General features: G+C 36.7%; 1 protein-coding gene across 6 annotated transcripts in view; it reads left to right on the top strand.

The window, feature by feature from the left end:
- Positions 1-15,335, top strand: part of UBE3A (ubiquitin protein ligase E3A) — a 94,160-nt gene that overhangs the window by 15,835 nt on the left and 62,990 nt on the right. The window lies entirely within an intron of this gene.

Genomic DNA, 15,335 nt, shown 5'->3' with positions numbered 1-15,335 from the left:
CCTTGAGAATCTTGTTGTATTTACTAGTATAGGGCTTTCTTGTATGGTACGGTGATTGAATTCTGCTTTTCTTCAGTAAGTACTTAACTCATCTGATACTGAATGATTCTTTTGAATTGAAGATTCAATGAGAAAAATCAATTTTTTTAAAAATTGCAAATTCAGGCATTTGTGAGTGTTGGATGAATGAATGTTCGTATACTGATTGATCAAAATTGGATTTCCCCCCCCCAATTAGAGAAATATTACAATAACTGCTCAAAAGAAAATTTGTAATTAGGCTACAGTCAAGTATTTTACCCTACATTAATAGATGATTAAATGTGCTCAGTGTTTAATCTTACGTCCTTCAAGTAGAGATGGTCTTTAGAAATACAATTTTCTGTTTTTTAACAGTCTAGTTCACTGAAAATTATATTTTGTGAAATTTTGAAAGCATTTTGAAGTTAAATTAGAAGCTAATGGTCTTTTGTTATTCTTAATTTAGATTTTAGGAGTTTAGTTGCTACATTTGATAGGTGAAATGTAATAAACTGAAAATACGTGTTCATGGTAATTTCAGGGAAAACCCACCTACCTCTAGTTCTTCTGGTATATTGCATTATGAATATTTTTTGTCTGAATACTAATGTGATTTTTGGTTTTATTTTAGATTACCTTCTACATAAGATTGAACTCAGTTGTGCAGATGAAAATTTCAAAATAATAAGTCATTTGCACTATGTGTGTGGCACATTTGCTTCTGTTTTCAGAATATGGAATTTTTGACTGGAATAAGTGATTTATCATTAAAAGCTAGGAAATTGAAATAATTTTGGTAATTTCTTAAGGGTCTCTGTAAATGACATTTGAGATCTACACTAAGATAAGATTCTCTCACTGCTAATAAGTCACATAATAAACACTTCGGGAAAAGACTAATGCTGGGAGGGATTGGAGGCAGGAGGAGAAGGGGACGACAGGATGAGATGGCTGGATGGCATCACTAACTCGATGGACGTGAGTTAGAGCGAACTTCATGGTAATGGAGTTGGTGATGGACAGGGAGGCCTGGCGTGCTGCAATTCATGGGGTCGCAGAGTCGGACATGTCTGAGCAACTGAACTGAAATGAAACATTGGTGAGATGGCATTTTAATGTTGGCAGATCATGAGTTTTGTTCACCTTTTATAGTTATTCAGCTAGGTCAATAAGCATAGTTTATTTACTTTTGGAAATGTTCACAGAACCCAGATGGTGGGGAGGGTCAGGGGTCACATTAGAGAGTTCAATTCTCTTCCAGTTCTGTTATTTTGATCTGAAATTCTACTCCTGTATATATAAATGTCACTCTATAAAACGTAGATTTGCCAGCATGGCCTCAATTCTAAATAGTAGGTTATTCCTGTAAATAATAAAATCAGAACTTCTAGCACTTTAACATTTCTAGAGAGCTCTTTAATATTTCATGGTTGGTTGTGCATCCCGTCAAATATTGGTGTATAGAATTATTTTTGAGAATAAGGAAATACAAAAAGTAATATGTATTTTTTAAAGTATAAAACAGTTAGTTTCCTCTTTCTTTGTTCTTAGCCAATTCCAAAACTGAACAGTTGTTAAATTTAAGTGTAGAAAAGCATCACAACACCTGGTGAATACCAAACAAATGTAACTGTAAGTACAGGTATTTGTAGTGGTTTATAAAAATAATTCCATATGCCTTATGTAATTTCCAACTTTTGAGATATAATTCATGTGCCATAAAATCTACCCTTTATAGTGGGTTTTAGAATATTCAATTGGCAGCTGTCACCATCATCTATAGGTTTTAAACATTCTAATCGTCCCCACGAGAAGCCCTATAGCTGTCATTCGCCATTCTTGCCACCAGCCCCTGGCAGCCACGAGTTGTCTTTATTTCTTTGTGGGTTCCCTTTTCTGGATATTTCATATAAATGGAATTGTAAGGTATGCATATGTTTGTGTATGGCTTCCTTTACTTAAATGATATTCTGAAGGTTCATTATACTGCATTGTATGAGTATACACATAGTCATGGTTATTCAGTCATCTATAATTTTGGATTGTTTCCGTTTTTTTATTATGAATCATGAATATTCACATATAAGCTTTTATGTGGACATACATATTCATTTTCTTGAGTACATAACTAGAAGTGAAACTCTTTGGTCTTAACTGTGTTTAACATTTCAAGGAACTGCCAAACTCTTTTCCAAAGTGGCTGCACTATTTTACAGTTGCATTAGTAATGCATGAGAGTTCATTTCTAATTACTTCCCTGCCAAACCAGTTGTCTTGTGGATGTGAAGGTGTCTGTGATTTTGATTTGCATTTGCTAAATGACTAATGGAGCCTACCAAGTGACAGTAGTAGTAAAGAATCTGCCTGCCAATGTAAGAGATGTACGAGACACAGGTTCAGTCCCTGGATCGGAATGCCACCTGGAGCAGGGCATGGCAACCCACTCCAGTATTCTTGCCTGGAAAATCCCATGTCAGAGGAGCCTGGTTGGGATATGGTCCATAGGGTCACAAAGAGTTGGACCCGACTGAAGTGACTTAGCACGCGTGCACGCTCAGATAACTAACATTTGTACTGATCATCCATCTCTGGAGATCTATTTAGATCCTTTGCTATTTTAAAACTGGGTCATTTTTTCTTTTTATTGTTCTGGATGCATGTCCCTTATCAGATACATGATTTCTAAGTATTTCCACCACCCCCTCAAAAGTTGTGTTTTCAATTTCATGTTTTTTTTTTTCTCTGAGGCATACAAGTTAAGTCCAGTTTACTGTTTTTCTTTTGATGTCTTTGGTGTTATTTAAGAAATCATTGCCTAACCAAGGCCATGCAGATTTATACCTGTTTGCTTCTGAGAGTTTTGTAGTCTTAGTTCTTACATTTTTGTTTGTCATCTGTTTTGAGTTAATTTTTGTGTATGATGTTATATGAAGTAAGGGTCCAACTATATTTTTTTCCATGTAGATATCCTGTTGTCCCAAAACCATTTGTTGAAAAACCTGTTCTTTCCCATTGAATTGTCTTGGCACCCTTGTTGAAAATCAGTTGGCCATAAATGTAAGAGTGTTATTTCTAGACTCTGAATTGTCTTCCATCCATTATGTCTGTTCTTAAGCCATTCACACACATTCTTGATTGCTGTAGATTTGTAGTAAATTTTAAAGTTGAAAAATATGAATATTCACACTTGGCTCCTCTCTTGGCTATCTGCATTCTCTGAATTTCTGTGTGAATTTTAGAGTTAGGTTGTCAATTTCTGCTAAAAGGGGAGCCAGGATTTTGATAAAATTTGTGTTGAATCTCTTGATGTCTTTAAGGAGTTTTCTTGCATTAATATTTTTCAATTCATGAACATGGAATGTCTTTCTGTTTATTTAGGTCTTTAATTTTTTGTGTTTTGTAGTTTTCGTTGTACCCGTTTGACACTTCTGTTCAGAAAGAAATGTATTCTGTTTATATTTCTAAGATTCATTCTTTTTGATATTGAATTACTAATGAAAGTTCTAAAATTTTATTTTCAAATTGTTCATTGCTTGTGTATTTGTTTTCTGTACAACTTGGTTCCTCCCCTGCTTCTTAGCAATTTATTATAGAAATCTTTTCCCTGTGAATGGTTACATGTGCATCTCTACCTCATTCATTTAGCAAATATTTTTTAAGCACCTGTTGTGTCATGGGCATTTTTCTAGATGCTAGTAGAGACAGCAGTGTACAAAACCCACCAAAGCTCCTGTTTTGATGGACTTTTGCTTAGTAGGGAAACAGCAAAAACAAGATATGTAGAATATATTGTATGTTGCAGTTTGTATGCAGTTGCAGTATATTGTACTTCTGAGGAGAAAAAGGAGTGGGAGATGAAATATTTGAGCATGCAGGGGGCAATGCAAACTTTAGTATGACCAGAGAAAATCTCAGTGAGATGGTGATTTGAGTAAAGAACTGAAGGGGATGAGAAAGCTAGCCATATGGATAACTGAGGGAAGAGCATTTCAGACACAGAAGGTAGTGCATAAGGGAACAGTGAGGTGGGAGAGTGCTTGGTTTGTTTGAGAAACTGCAAGGTGGCCGGTGTGGCTGTAGAAAGGTCAATGATGGAGATCAAGTCAGAAAGGGGAATGTTTTGGTCATAATAAGGGGTTTGAAGTTTACTTCTGAGTGAGATGGGAAGCCTTTGAAAGTTTTTGAGTGGAGTGGAAAGTTCTGACTCACGTCCGAAGATCCCTCGGGCTGCCATGGTTAGTGCAGATTGAAAGAGAAGGGCAGAGTCAGGAGGCCAGTCGATAGGCTGCTACAGGAATACACGTGAAGAGGGGATGATGGGGGCTTGGACAGGGGGAGGCTGATGAGGTTGGTGAGAAGAGGTCGAATCACTGATACGTGTTGAAGTTCTAGTCGGTAGGATTTGGTGACGAGTCAGATTTAAGTGTGGAATAAAGGGAGAAGTAAAAGATGACACTGAGGTTTCGGCTAGAACAACTGACAGAATGGAGTTGAACAGCACTTTTTAATTATTGCAGCAAATCTGTGTATGCCATCACATACCCACATAACTACAGATAATTGAGATTTCTCTACTTTGTATTTTATCACTGATTTTTTTTGGTTAAATACAATATGGCTGTACGAAAGTGTATTTATTTATTTATTTATCTAGTGAATATTTGCATATTTTTCAGTTTTCGGCTGTTGTGAATAAAGGTCCTCTTTGCACATGTGTGTCTTTTGGTACGTGAACATGTTTTCATTCCTCAGAGTTAAAGGCCTTAAATTGGAATTACTGGGTCATGTGCTTCGTAGGTGGTGCTGGTGGTAACCTGCCTGCCAGTGCAGGAGACATGAGAGATGTGGGTTCGATAGCTGGGTCGGGAAGATCCCCTGGAGGAGGTATGGCAATCCACTCAGGTATTCTTGCCTGGGGAATCGCATGGACAGAGGAGCCTGGTAGGCTACAATCCATAAGATCGCAAAGAGTTGGACATGACTGAAGCAACTTAGTATGCACATGTTAGTTTTATGTTTAAATTTATAAAGAACTGATGAACCTTTCCAGATGGTTATACCATTATGCATTCTCACCGGCAGCACACTAGAGTTCCATTTCTTCCAAATCCTTGTCAACATTTGATATTCTCAAATTGCAGACACTGATGGGTGTGTAGTGGTATCCCATTGCAGTTTCTTTTTAACTGTAATAAAATATGCATAACATAAAATTTATCATTTTAACCATTTTAATTGTGCAGTTCAGTGGCATAAAGTACACTCACATTGGGCGACCGTCACTCTTAACCCATATTTGAAACTTGTTTGTCATTCCAAACTGAAACTCTGTCCCCATTAAACAGTAACCACCTAATTTCTTCCCATCCCTCCAGCCTCTCTTCTACTTTGAGACTGAATTTGGCTGTTGTAGGTACTCGTGTAAGTGGAATCATACGATGTTCTTTTTTTGCTTTTGGTTTATTCCAGTTAGCATGACGTTCTCAAGGTTGACCCATGTTACATCATATATCAGAATTTCTATTTCAAAGCTGAATAATACCATTGTATCTATATACCACATTTTGTTTAATCATTCATTCATTGAGACTTGAGTTCCTTTCTTCCTTTGGCTATTGTGAATAGTGCTACTATAAACATGGGGTGTAAAAATCTCTTCAAAGTCCCTGCTTTCATTTCTTTTGGTTATATAGCTAGGAATGGAATTGCTGCATCATATGGTAATTCTATGTTTATTTATTTTGAAAACCAATATACCATTTTCCATAGCAGTTGTACTGTTTTACCTTCCCACAAGGATTCCAATTTCTTCACATCTTTGCTAATACCTTGCTAATGTTATTTTTAAAAAGTAATTGTCATATAATGGGTATGAAGTGTCATTGTTATTTTAATTTGCATTTCCCTGATTAATGATATTGAAGTTTTCATATATTTATTGGCCATGTGTATGTCTTTTTGTGAATATCCAACTATTTTCATTCTTTTTCTTTTCAGGCTACAAGTTCTTTTTTAGACAGGCATGTGTTCTATATCATTACTGATTTGGGGGCAGGGTACTTATTTTATTAAGTTAGTGAAAATGAAGTCACTCAGTCGTGTCCCAGTCTTTGTCACCCCGTGGACTGTAGTCCGTGGAATTCTCCAGGCCAGAATGCTGGAGCGGGTAGCCGTTCCCTTATCCAGGGGATCTTCCCAATCCAGGGGTTGAACCCAGGTCTCCTGCATTGCAGGCAGATTCTTTACCAACTGAGCTCTCAGGGACGCCTTGATTGAGAGTAGTGTTGAAATGTTTACCTGTGATTGTGAACCTGCTATGTTTTCTTCTAGTTCTGTTCCTTTTTGTTCCATCTGTTTTCAAGTTCTGTTGTTCGGTGCATTCACATTGAGGACTGTTACCTCTCCTTGACGGACTGATTCTTTATCACTAAGAAATGTCTTTTCTTTTGGTAATGTTCTTTGGCCTGAAGTCTGCTTTGTCTGGTGTTAATATAGCTACTCCTCCTTTCTTATGATTCATGTTTACGTGTTTCTGTTTCTTTACTTTCAACTTATATGCCATTATATTTAATATGTCTTTTATAGTTTGTAGTTACATCCTTTTTGATTGTTTACAATCTCTGCTTTTTGAGTTTTTGATCCATTTATATTTATTGTAATTGTCAGTATGGTTGAGTTCAAGAGTATCAGGTTACTGTTTGTTTTTTAGTTGTGTTATTTATACTACTTCCCTCCCCCACTTCCTGCTTTCTTTTGGATTAAGCATTATTTAGAAGTCTGTTTTATCTCCACTATTAGCTTGTATCTCTGTTTTTTCCCCAGTTGGTTGCACTAGTATTTACAGTATGCGCCTTAGTTTATCTCAGTCTGCCATTAAAATAAGACCTCTTGGAGTACAGGAATTCGAGAACATTATAAATTCGTTTGCCTTTCTTCATCCTTTTTTGCCATTTTAATCTTCTATTTTGCTTTTATGTAAGCTATACATTTCCACAGTAGAATTTCTGATTATTTCTTTAAATAGTCAGCTGTTACATAAAGAAGTTTAAAAACCAGGAGCAATATTCTTTGCTGTTTTGTTCATGTTTTCATTTCATTTCTTTTGCGTAGATTTTTTTCATGAACCCAGATTTCTATCTGATATTATTTTCCTTCTACTTGAAAAAATAAAAAAATTTCTAGAGCACTAAGTCTGTTGGCCAGAAAAAACCTTTCAGCTTCTATTTGTATGAAAATGTTTTTATTTCACTTGTAAAAATTTTATTAGGAAAATTTTCAAACTTACACAGGTATGAAATAATTGTAGAATGTAGTTCTATACTTAATATTTTACTTTATTTAATGTCTCATATCTATCTGTTAACTTGTTTTATTTCTTTTTTTTTTTGTGGATGCTTTTCAAAGTTTTGTTTTGGCCAAAAAGTTAGGGATTTTCCATAACATTTTATAGAAAACTCCAAATGAACTTTTTTGCTAACTCAATAAGTTGCAGATGTTAGAATATCTCATCCTTAATTTCATAATATACAGTTAACTAGAACTTATGAAATGTATAATTATTAATTTAGTGTATTGCACTTAACTAAATTTAGTATATTTTTCTGGTTATCTGTTGGTACATAACAGATCACCCCAAACTTAGTGTACTTCAAACATCTGCAGTTATTTATTTTGCTTATGAAGCTGTACTTTGGGCAGAGATTGGCCAGGATAGCTTGTCTTGGCTTCCCCAAATTGGTTGTTTTGTTTTACACTCTTACCAACAATTATAAATTTCCAGTTGCTCTACATTCTTATCAGCATTTGGGACCCTCAGTCTTTTTGATATAGCCATTCTAGTCGATATATAATGGTTTATCTTAACATTTTGAAGAATATTTATCACTTGATACATAACTCTAGGTTGACATTTTTTTTTCCTGCATTTGTTTCTGATGAGAAGTCTGTGGTTAGACTAAAGTTTCTTCCCCTGTTCATAAAGTCTTTTCCACCCCCTCTGGCGTCTCTTTTAAGATTTTCTCTTTATCCCTGATTTTCTTTGTGTTTATCTTGCTTAAGATTTATTGACTTTGGGTATATGTGTGTTTTTTGTTTGTTTGTTTGTTTTGGTCTGTGTGCTTATGCTTTCATCAAATTTGGAAAAGTGTCAGTCATTATTTCTTCACGAGTATTTTTTTGAAGTCACTTCTCTTCCTTCTGCATTGTTTTCCAGGGACTCTGGTTACATGTATAATGTTTGATCATTAACATTTTTAGTTCTTTTTTTGTCTCTCTCTGCTTCCACTTACTTTGTCTTGTTTTTTTCCCCCTGCAGTGTCAAATACTTTGAGATGATTTATATATTTAAGTAAATATTATATATTTATATATATTTATATATGTTATTTTGTATTTCTAAAAGTTTCATTTTCATATATCCTTTTGAATCCTTGATCATATTTATAATATCTGTTTTAAAAGTTCTCATCTACTGATTCACTTCAGGGTCTTTTGACTGGTTTTTCTGTTGGTTATTGGTCTTGTTTTCCTGTTTGTAAATTTAGTAGTTTACTACTGGATACTGAATATTGTAGTATTCTGTTGTTGAGTGGCTGGATTTTGTTGTCTTTTCAAATGTTAAATTTTGTTTTGGCAGCCATCGAATTAACTTGTTGCTCAGCTTGATTCCTTCAAGGCTCTGTTAGAGTGTATCTAGAAAAGGCTTTCCTTTTGGGCTGGTAGCTACTAGAACGGCATGGCCTTTCTTAGTTTTCTGCTAAATGTCCCGTAAATGTCTATGAAATATTTTAAGTGTCAGCATGTTCTCATCACTCTGATTGGGAGGAACTTAGGGCTCTCCCTGTCTTGTATGAGCATTGGGAATATTTCAGCTCATGGCTCCTCTTTCTTCAGCTTCATGGAGTCTTTCACTTTATTCATGCCCAGTTGAGTATATAGTGACAGACTTAAAAGGACCCTCGAGTGGCAGGCTTATGGAAACTTTTCTCTGCTTAGCTCCCCTCTCTGGCACTCAGTCTTACTACATATTCTAGCCATTTTAGCCTACTCAACTCTGACCTCTTGCTTCACACCCCAGTGAGACTACTGTCTTCTGTCTGGGTTTCCCTCCATTGACTCTAGCAGAAAGTTGCCTTTGGGCAGAAATTCAAGCATTCAAAGGGTTCACCTTAACTGTTTATTCTTATGGATCACAGTCTCACACTGCCTTGTACCCAGGGTCTGAAAACATTTTTTCGTGTATGTTGTCCAGTTTTCTTGTTTTTGATAAGAAGTAACTGTTAGATACTTTTTGGATCTTTCTCTGGACTTTCTGTTTCATCTACATTTATTTATCAAGTGCACAGTATTTATAGCATACTGTGCTTTTTAAAATAAATTTTAATGATTCAAGTATGATACACATACAAAAGGATATGAGTATGCACATAGGTTGTTGAACTTTCACACACTGAGCACACAGACGTAGCCTGCATTCAGATCAAGGCATAAGATCAGTTCCTCTGAAGCCCCTTGTGCTCTCTTTGTCATTAATTCTCTTTCCTCAAGAGTAACCAGTATCCTGACTTCTACTGGCATAGATGAGATTTTCCTGTTTTTATATTTTATGTAACTAGAAACAGTCACATGTAGTTGTATCTGACTTAATCTCACACATCATATTTGTGTGGTTCATCCACACTGTTGGTTGTCGCTGGTTGCTCATCATGTCTGTATGGTACAGTTGACCCTTAAGAAGGTTTAGGGCTCGGGGTGCCCATCCCCTGCACAGTCAGAAAGCTGCATGTATGGCCTTACAGTAGGCCTTGCAGACTTGACACTTCTGTGACTTCAACCACCTGTAAATAGTGTTACTATATTAGTGTATTTTCTGAAGAAAAATCCACATCTAAGTGGACCTGCATAGTTCAAACTTGGGTGGTTCAAGGATCAGCTGTATTTTGTTTTTCATTCTGCTGCTGATGGACATTTTAGTCATTTTTGGTTTAGGGTGACTAAGACTTGTTACTCTCAATTTTCCACTAAATGTCTTCTGGTGAACGTGTGTTCTCATTTCTGTTTGATGTACCTAGTGGAATTTTTAAGTTATAGGATATGTATACATTTAGTTTTAGTAGATAACTGTCATTTTTTTGAAGGGGTTGTATCAATTTTAATTATACTATTTAATATCCTACACTTTAGTCCCTGGTACAGCAAGTTCTTTGGAAAGAGTGACGTTTCTTTTAGAAAATGAAATTTTCTTGGTGATTCTTACATCTTTGAGCTTCAGAATATACTTTCGTTAAATTGACTTGGGGTAAATTTGTGTTATTTTGGAATTAAGGGGTACTCTTGTTTATTTGTCTGTGAATTGCATTCAGAACTAGTTCAGAATCCTTTGTCAGGCCATGAGCTTTACTCTTTTTCCCCCCCTTGTACACAGGAGGTGTGGAGGCAAGAAAAGAGCCCCCAATGATGAAAGCAAACATGAAGGGCCTGCGCCTTCCCCTCAGCCAGCTTATAGTCAGAAGCACCGTGCAATGCATGCAGCTAGCTATGATATATAAGATAGTGAGCTTAAGATAGAAATTAATGTGGTATTAGGAATATATAGTGAATAATTATTTACAGAAGAGGTTAGAGAATTGTGTGGTACAGTGTTTGAAATGAGTATTTTTTAACAGGGCATAATAGGTGGGTGGGAGATAAAGGTTAGTAAAAGAGAAGTATTTCGGGGTCAAGTGTTGTGAGAAACAAAAGCGTTGAAGTCAGAAATACAGATGACTAGGAAGCAACAGCTAGAACTGGACGTGGAACAACGGACTGGTTCCAAATAGGAAAAGCAGTACGTCAAAGCTGTATATTGTCACCCTGCTTATTTAACTTATATGCAGAGAACATCAGACTGGAAGAAACACAAGCTGGAATCAAGATTACCGGGAGAAATATCAATAACCTCAGATATGCAGATGACACCACCCTTATGGCAGAAAGTGAAGAGGAACCAAAGAGCCTCTTGAAGAAAGTGAAAGAGGAGAGTGAAAAAGTTGGCTTAAAGCTCAACATTCAGAAAACGAAGATCATGGCATCTGGTCCCATCACTTCATGGAAAATAGATGGGGAAACAGTGGAAACAGTGTCAGACTTTATTTTTGGGGCTCCAGAATCACTGCTGATGGTGATTGCAGCTGTGAAATTAAAAGATGCTTACTCCTTGTAAGAAAAGTTATGACCAACCTAGACAGCATATTCAAAAGCAGAGACATTACTTTGCCAACAAAGATCCATCTAGTCAAGGCTATGGTTTTTCCAGTGGTCATGTATGGATGTGAGAATTGGACCATAAAGAAAGCTGAGCTCTGAAGAATTGATGCGTTTGAACTGTGGTGTTGGAGAAGACTCATAAGAGTCCCTTGGACTGCAAAGACATCAGAACAGTCAATCCTGAAGGAAATCAATCGCGAATATTTATTGGTGCTGAAGCTAAAGCTGCAGTACTTTGGCCACCTGATGAGAAGAGCCGAATCATTGGTGAGGACCCTGATGCTGGGAAAGATTGAGGGCAAGGGAGCAACAGAGAATGAGGTGGTTGGATGGCATCACTTACTCAATGGACATGAGCTTGAGCAAGCTCCAGGAGATATGAGGGACAGGGAAGCCTCGTGTGGGTGGGGCACAAAGAGTTGGACACAACTTAGTGACTGAACAACAATGGAAGGAAAAAACATGTTCTTTAGAATCAGACTACTTGATCTGAACCTTATACTTACTAGTTAAGTGACCTAAAGCAAGTCACCTAAAAGGAAATATTCCTCTTTTGTAAGATGTTTATCCTGAGAAGTATATTTTGTGAACATTTTCAAGCAGTGGAAGTATAAAAACAAATTATATGTGTGTTCTCTAAAAGTGTGGTCTAGTCTGAGAGAAGAGGCTGGACTGGCAGATTTTTTCCGAATCGTGTACAGTTTCATCTGAAATGCTACTCTGGAACAAAACCAACAACAGAATAATTGGGGGAAGTGTTGGAGTGTGGGGGAATTTCTGAGATAGAATTGATAGCAGTGGGTGAGTTTGTTGTACTGGAAAGGGCTTCTCTTTAGAATATGACTCAGTTTTCTAATTTGGATGACTGGAGTGGTAGTGGTATCATTACTTCCCCTGGTTTTTCTTAATATGTCTGGGATAAACATTATTCATGCCTCAGTGCTCAGTTTATATGTTACTTTATAAAGAACATCTTTACGTTTTTTCCCAGACTTAAGTCAGAATACTTTATCGGTGCACTTAATGTTGTGGTTTCTTCTTCACAACACTTAACTGTGCATTGCAGTTACCTACTTTCTTGTGGTTTTTATTGTTAGTGCCCATTTCCCCCATTACATGGGAATAAGAGCAAGTCTAGTTTCCAATTCTGGGGAGAGGGTCACTAAAACTTTATTTATAGACTGAATTTTGAATTTATTTTAATTTTTAAAATTACTTAATTTTAACTGGAGGCTAATTACTTTACAATATTCATAGTGGTTTTTGCCATACATTGACAGGAATCAGCCCTGGTGTACATGTGTCCCCATCGTGAAACCCCCCCCCCCCCCTTCCCGTATCATCCCTCAGGGTTGTCCTAGTGCGCCGGCTTTGAGTGCCCCACTTCATGCATTGAACTTGGACTGGCAATCTATTTCACATTTGGTAATATACATGTTTCAATGCTGTTCTCAAAACCATCCCACCCTTGCCTTCTCCCACAGAGTCCAAAAGTTTGTTCTTTTATCTGTGTAAGAGCATGTCTAGTTTCCTTACCAGTATGTCTTCATCCACTTGTAGACCTTCAAACATATTTTAAAATTCAGGCTATAATTGACATATAACATTGTATTAGCTTTAGGTAGTAGACATTCTTTGAGTGATCTTTAGTATCAAACGGTACAGTGGTTGGGCTAAATAAAAATGAGGAGGGAAATAATGGCACCATTTTTTCTCATTTTTCACCTTTTTTTTTGTTTTTTGTCTTTTTTTTTTTTTACCATTTTTCTTATCTGTAATTAGTAGGAAAACAAGAGTAGGAAGAGTAGGCATATCAAGATGGAGTGAGGTTTTTTTTAAATAATTGACTTTGATTTTATATGCTAATGAAACATCCCAAGTGCATGTGTACCATTGGTAACTGAGAGTAGCAGGCTTATAACTCAAGAGATCAAGGCTTAAAAGGTGTAAAGGCTCTTAAGATGTAAGGGATCTTAAAAGATGTTGCAGCTGCTGCTAAGTCGCTTCAGTTGTATCCGACTGTCTGCGACCCCATAGACAGCAGCCCACCAGGCTCCGCCGTCCTTGGGATTCTCCACGCAAGAATACTGGAGCGGATTGCCATTTCCTTCTCCAATGCATGAAAGTAAAAAGCGAAAGTGAAGTCACTCAGTCCTTAGCGACCCCATGGACTGCAGCCTACAGGCTCCTCCATCCATGGGATTTGGCAGGCAAGAGTACTGTAGTGGATTGCCATTGCCTTCTCTGTAAAAGATATTAGGGATCCTAAATATATAGACAGGTGATACAGGAACAGGTGCTGACCTTGTCCAGAAAATTAATTTAACCTAAATTAAATAGCGCCTTTTCTTACATTAGGAAAAGGGCTACTGATGGAAACTTAGAGGCTGTGGTTGGGGAGTAGGAAAATGAACTAGCAGAAGACTTAGTTCCAGTCAGAGGTAGAACACTGACAGGTACAGCGTTATGGAAGCCAGGAGGGTTGAGAAATGGTTAGCATTGTGAAATATTGCAGAGAAAAAGTAGGATTAAGAGGTCATAAGATGTAGGACATGAGAATGATGATGACTTTTATAAGAAAACTTTCAGTATGTGAAGTTTTGTATGTTAGCATCTGAGGTAATGGTTTTTCTGGTGGTTAAAGGAAGGTAATGGTACTGTAAAGCGTTAATGGAGTTGAGGGAATTATGATGGAAGTACTATAAGAAAGTAATATTTAAAAATTTTAGCTTAACTGCAGAGTGAACTAGAATGAGGAGAACCTAAAGGCAGGAAGATTTGTGCAAGAAAATTATTGGGAACACGCTTTTGTTGACAAATTTACAAATGTACAAAGCTGAATGAGTTTGTCAACAAGTAGCTTTCCCATAAATTTAAGACACTGCAAACATGGCATAAATGAGAACAGGATTGCTAAGTGGGCATAATGAAAAAGTGATAGAAAAAGTAGTCTGGAAATTTAGTTTGTCCCAGGGTTACATGGAGGTGAAGGAAGTAGGCTATTGGAGAGGAGATAAAAGACATGACAGAAGTGAGAATAGGCAGATGGACTGTTTTAAGGATAAGGGAAAATGATAGCAGGACAGGTGGATATAGGTTCATATTGACGTTTCTTATTTTTAGATGCATTTCTTATTCTTTGATTAATACTGAGCCCTCTGTTGAATATGAAGAAAATGAAGGCGCTAGGTATGGCGTAAGAGTGCTAATGGCTAAATGTACAGAGTGCAGCTAGCATTTTTGGTGCTTACAGTTTCTGTCACTTATCCTGTATCTTCACAGATTTGGTATATTTCTTTGATGATTATGTGTTCCTAATCCTCTAAGGCAAAGTATCTCAAATTGGGGTATGCATATCACATGAAATGTGTGTTTAAAATACAGATCCCTATATCCCCATTTTATATACTGAGTCACAGTCTCTGGAGGTTGAGATCAAGTAAGTATCTGCATTTTTTTTTTTTTTTTACAGATTCTTTAGGTGATTGTATTATAGAAGAGAGTTTTGAGACTCAGTCTGTTAAGATCTTAACATTTGATTAATTTTAAAAACAGTAATTATGCTGCTGCTGCTGCTGCTGCTAAGTCACTTCAGTGGTATCTGACTCTGTGCGACCCCATGGACTGTAGCCCACTAGGCTTCTCTGTCCCTGAGGTTCTCCAGGCAAGGACACTGGAGTGGGTTGCCATTTCTTTCTCCAATTATATGCAGTATATTCATTTTCTGACAACAACCTTTAGGATGCTGGGTGGGTTTCCTGACTTGGTGGGGAACTTGGTTTCTTCATATGTAGTAAAAGGAAATGTATTAAAAAAAAAAAAACTTCAGTTCTGTTCAACTGAGACGTGCTCTGATGGTGTACAAATGAGATAAGAATTTACAGTGATTATTTGGATCCATGCTGAAACTTAAAGGCTTCAAAAATTTTTTTTTGATAAGAGAGAAGTTTTGATAGATTAAATGTTTGATTTAAAAAATAATAATTGCTACCATACATTGAGGCCCTATTATGCTCCAGACAACATTGTCTTACATACTTAAAAAATATTTTCACTAATACAACAATCTG

Source organism: Ovis canadensis, chromosome 18 (assembly GCF_042477335.2).
Source record: "Ovis canadensis isolate MfBH-ARS-UI-01 breed Bighorn chromosome 18, ARS-UI_OviCan_v2, whole genome shotgun sequence".
NCBI lineage: Eukaryota > Metazoa > Chordata > Mammalia > Artiodactyla > Bovidae > Ovis > Ovis canadensis.
Note: the sequence above shows the minus strand (reverse complement) of the source record. Positions and strands in the feature narration are given on the sequence as shown.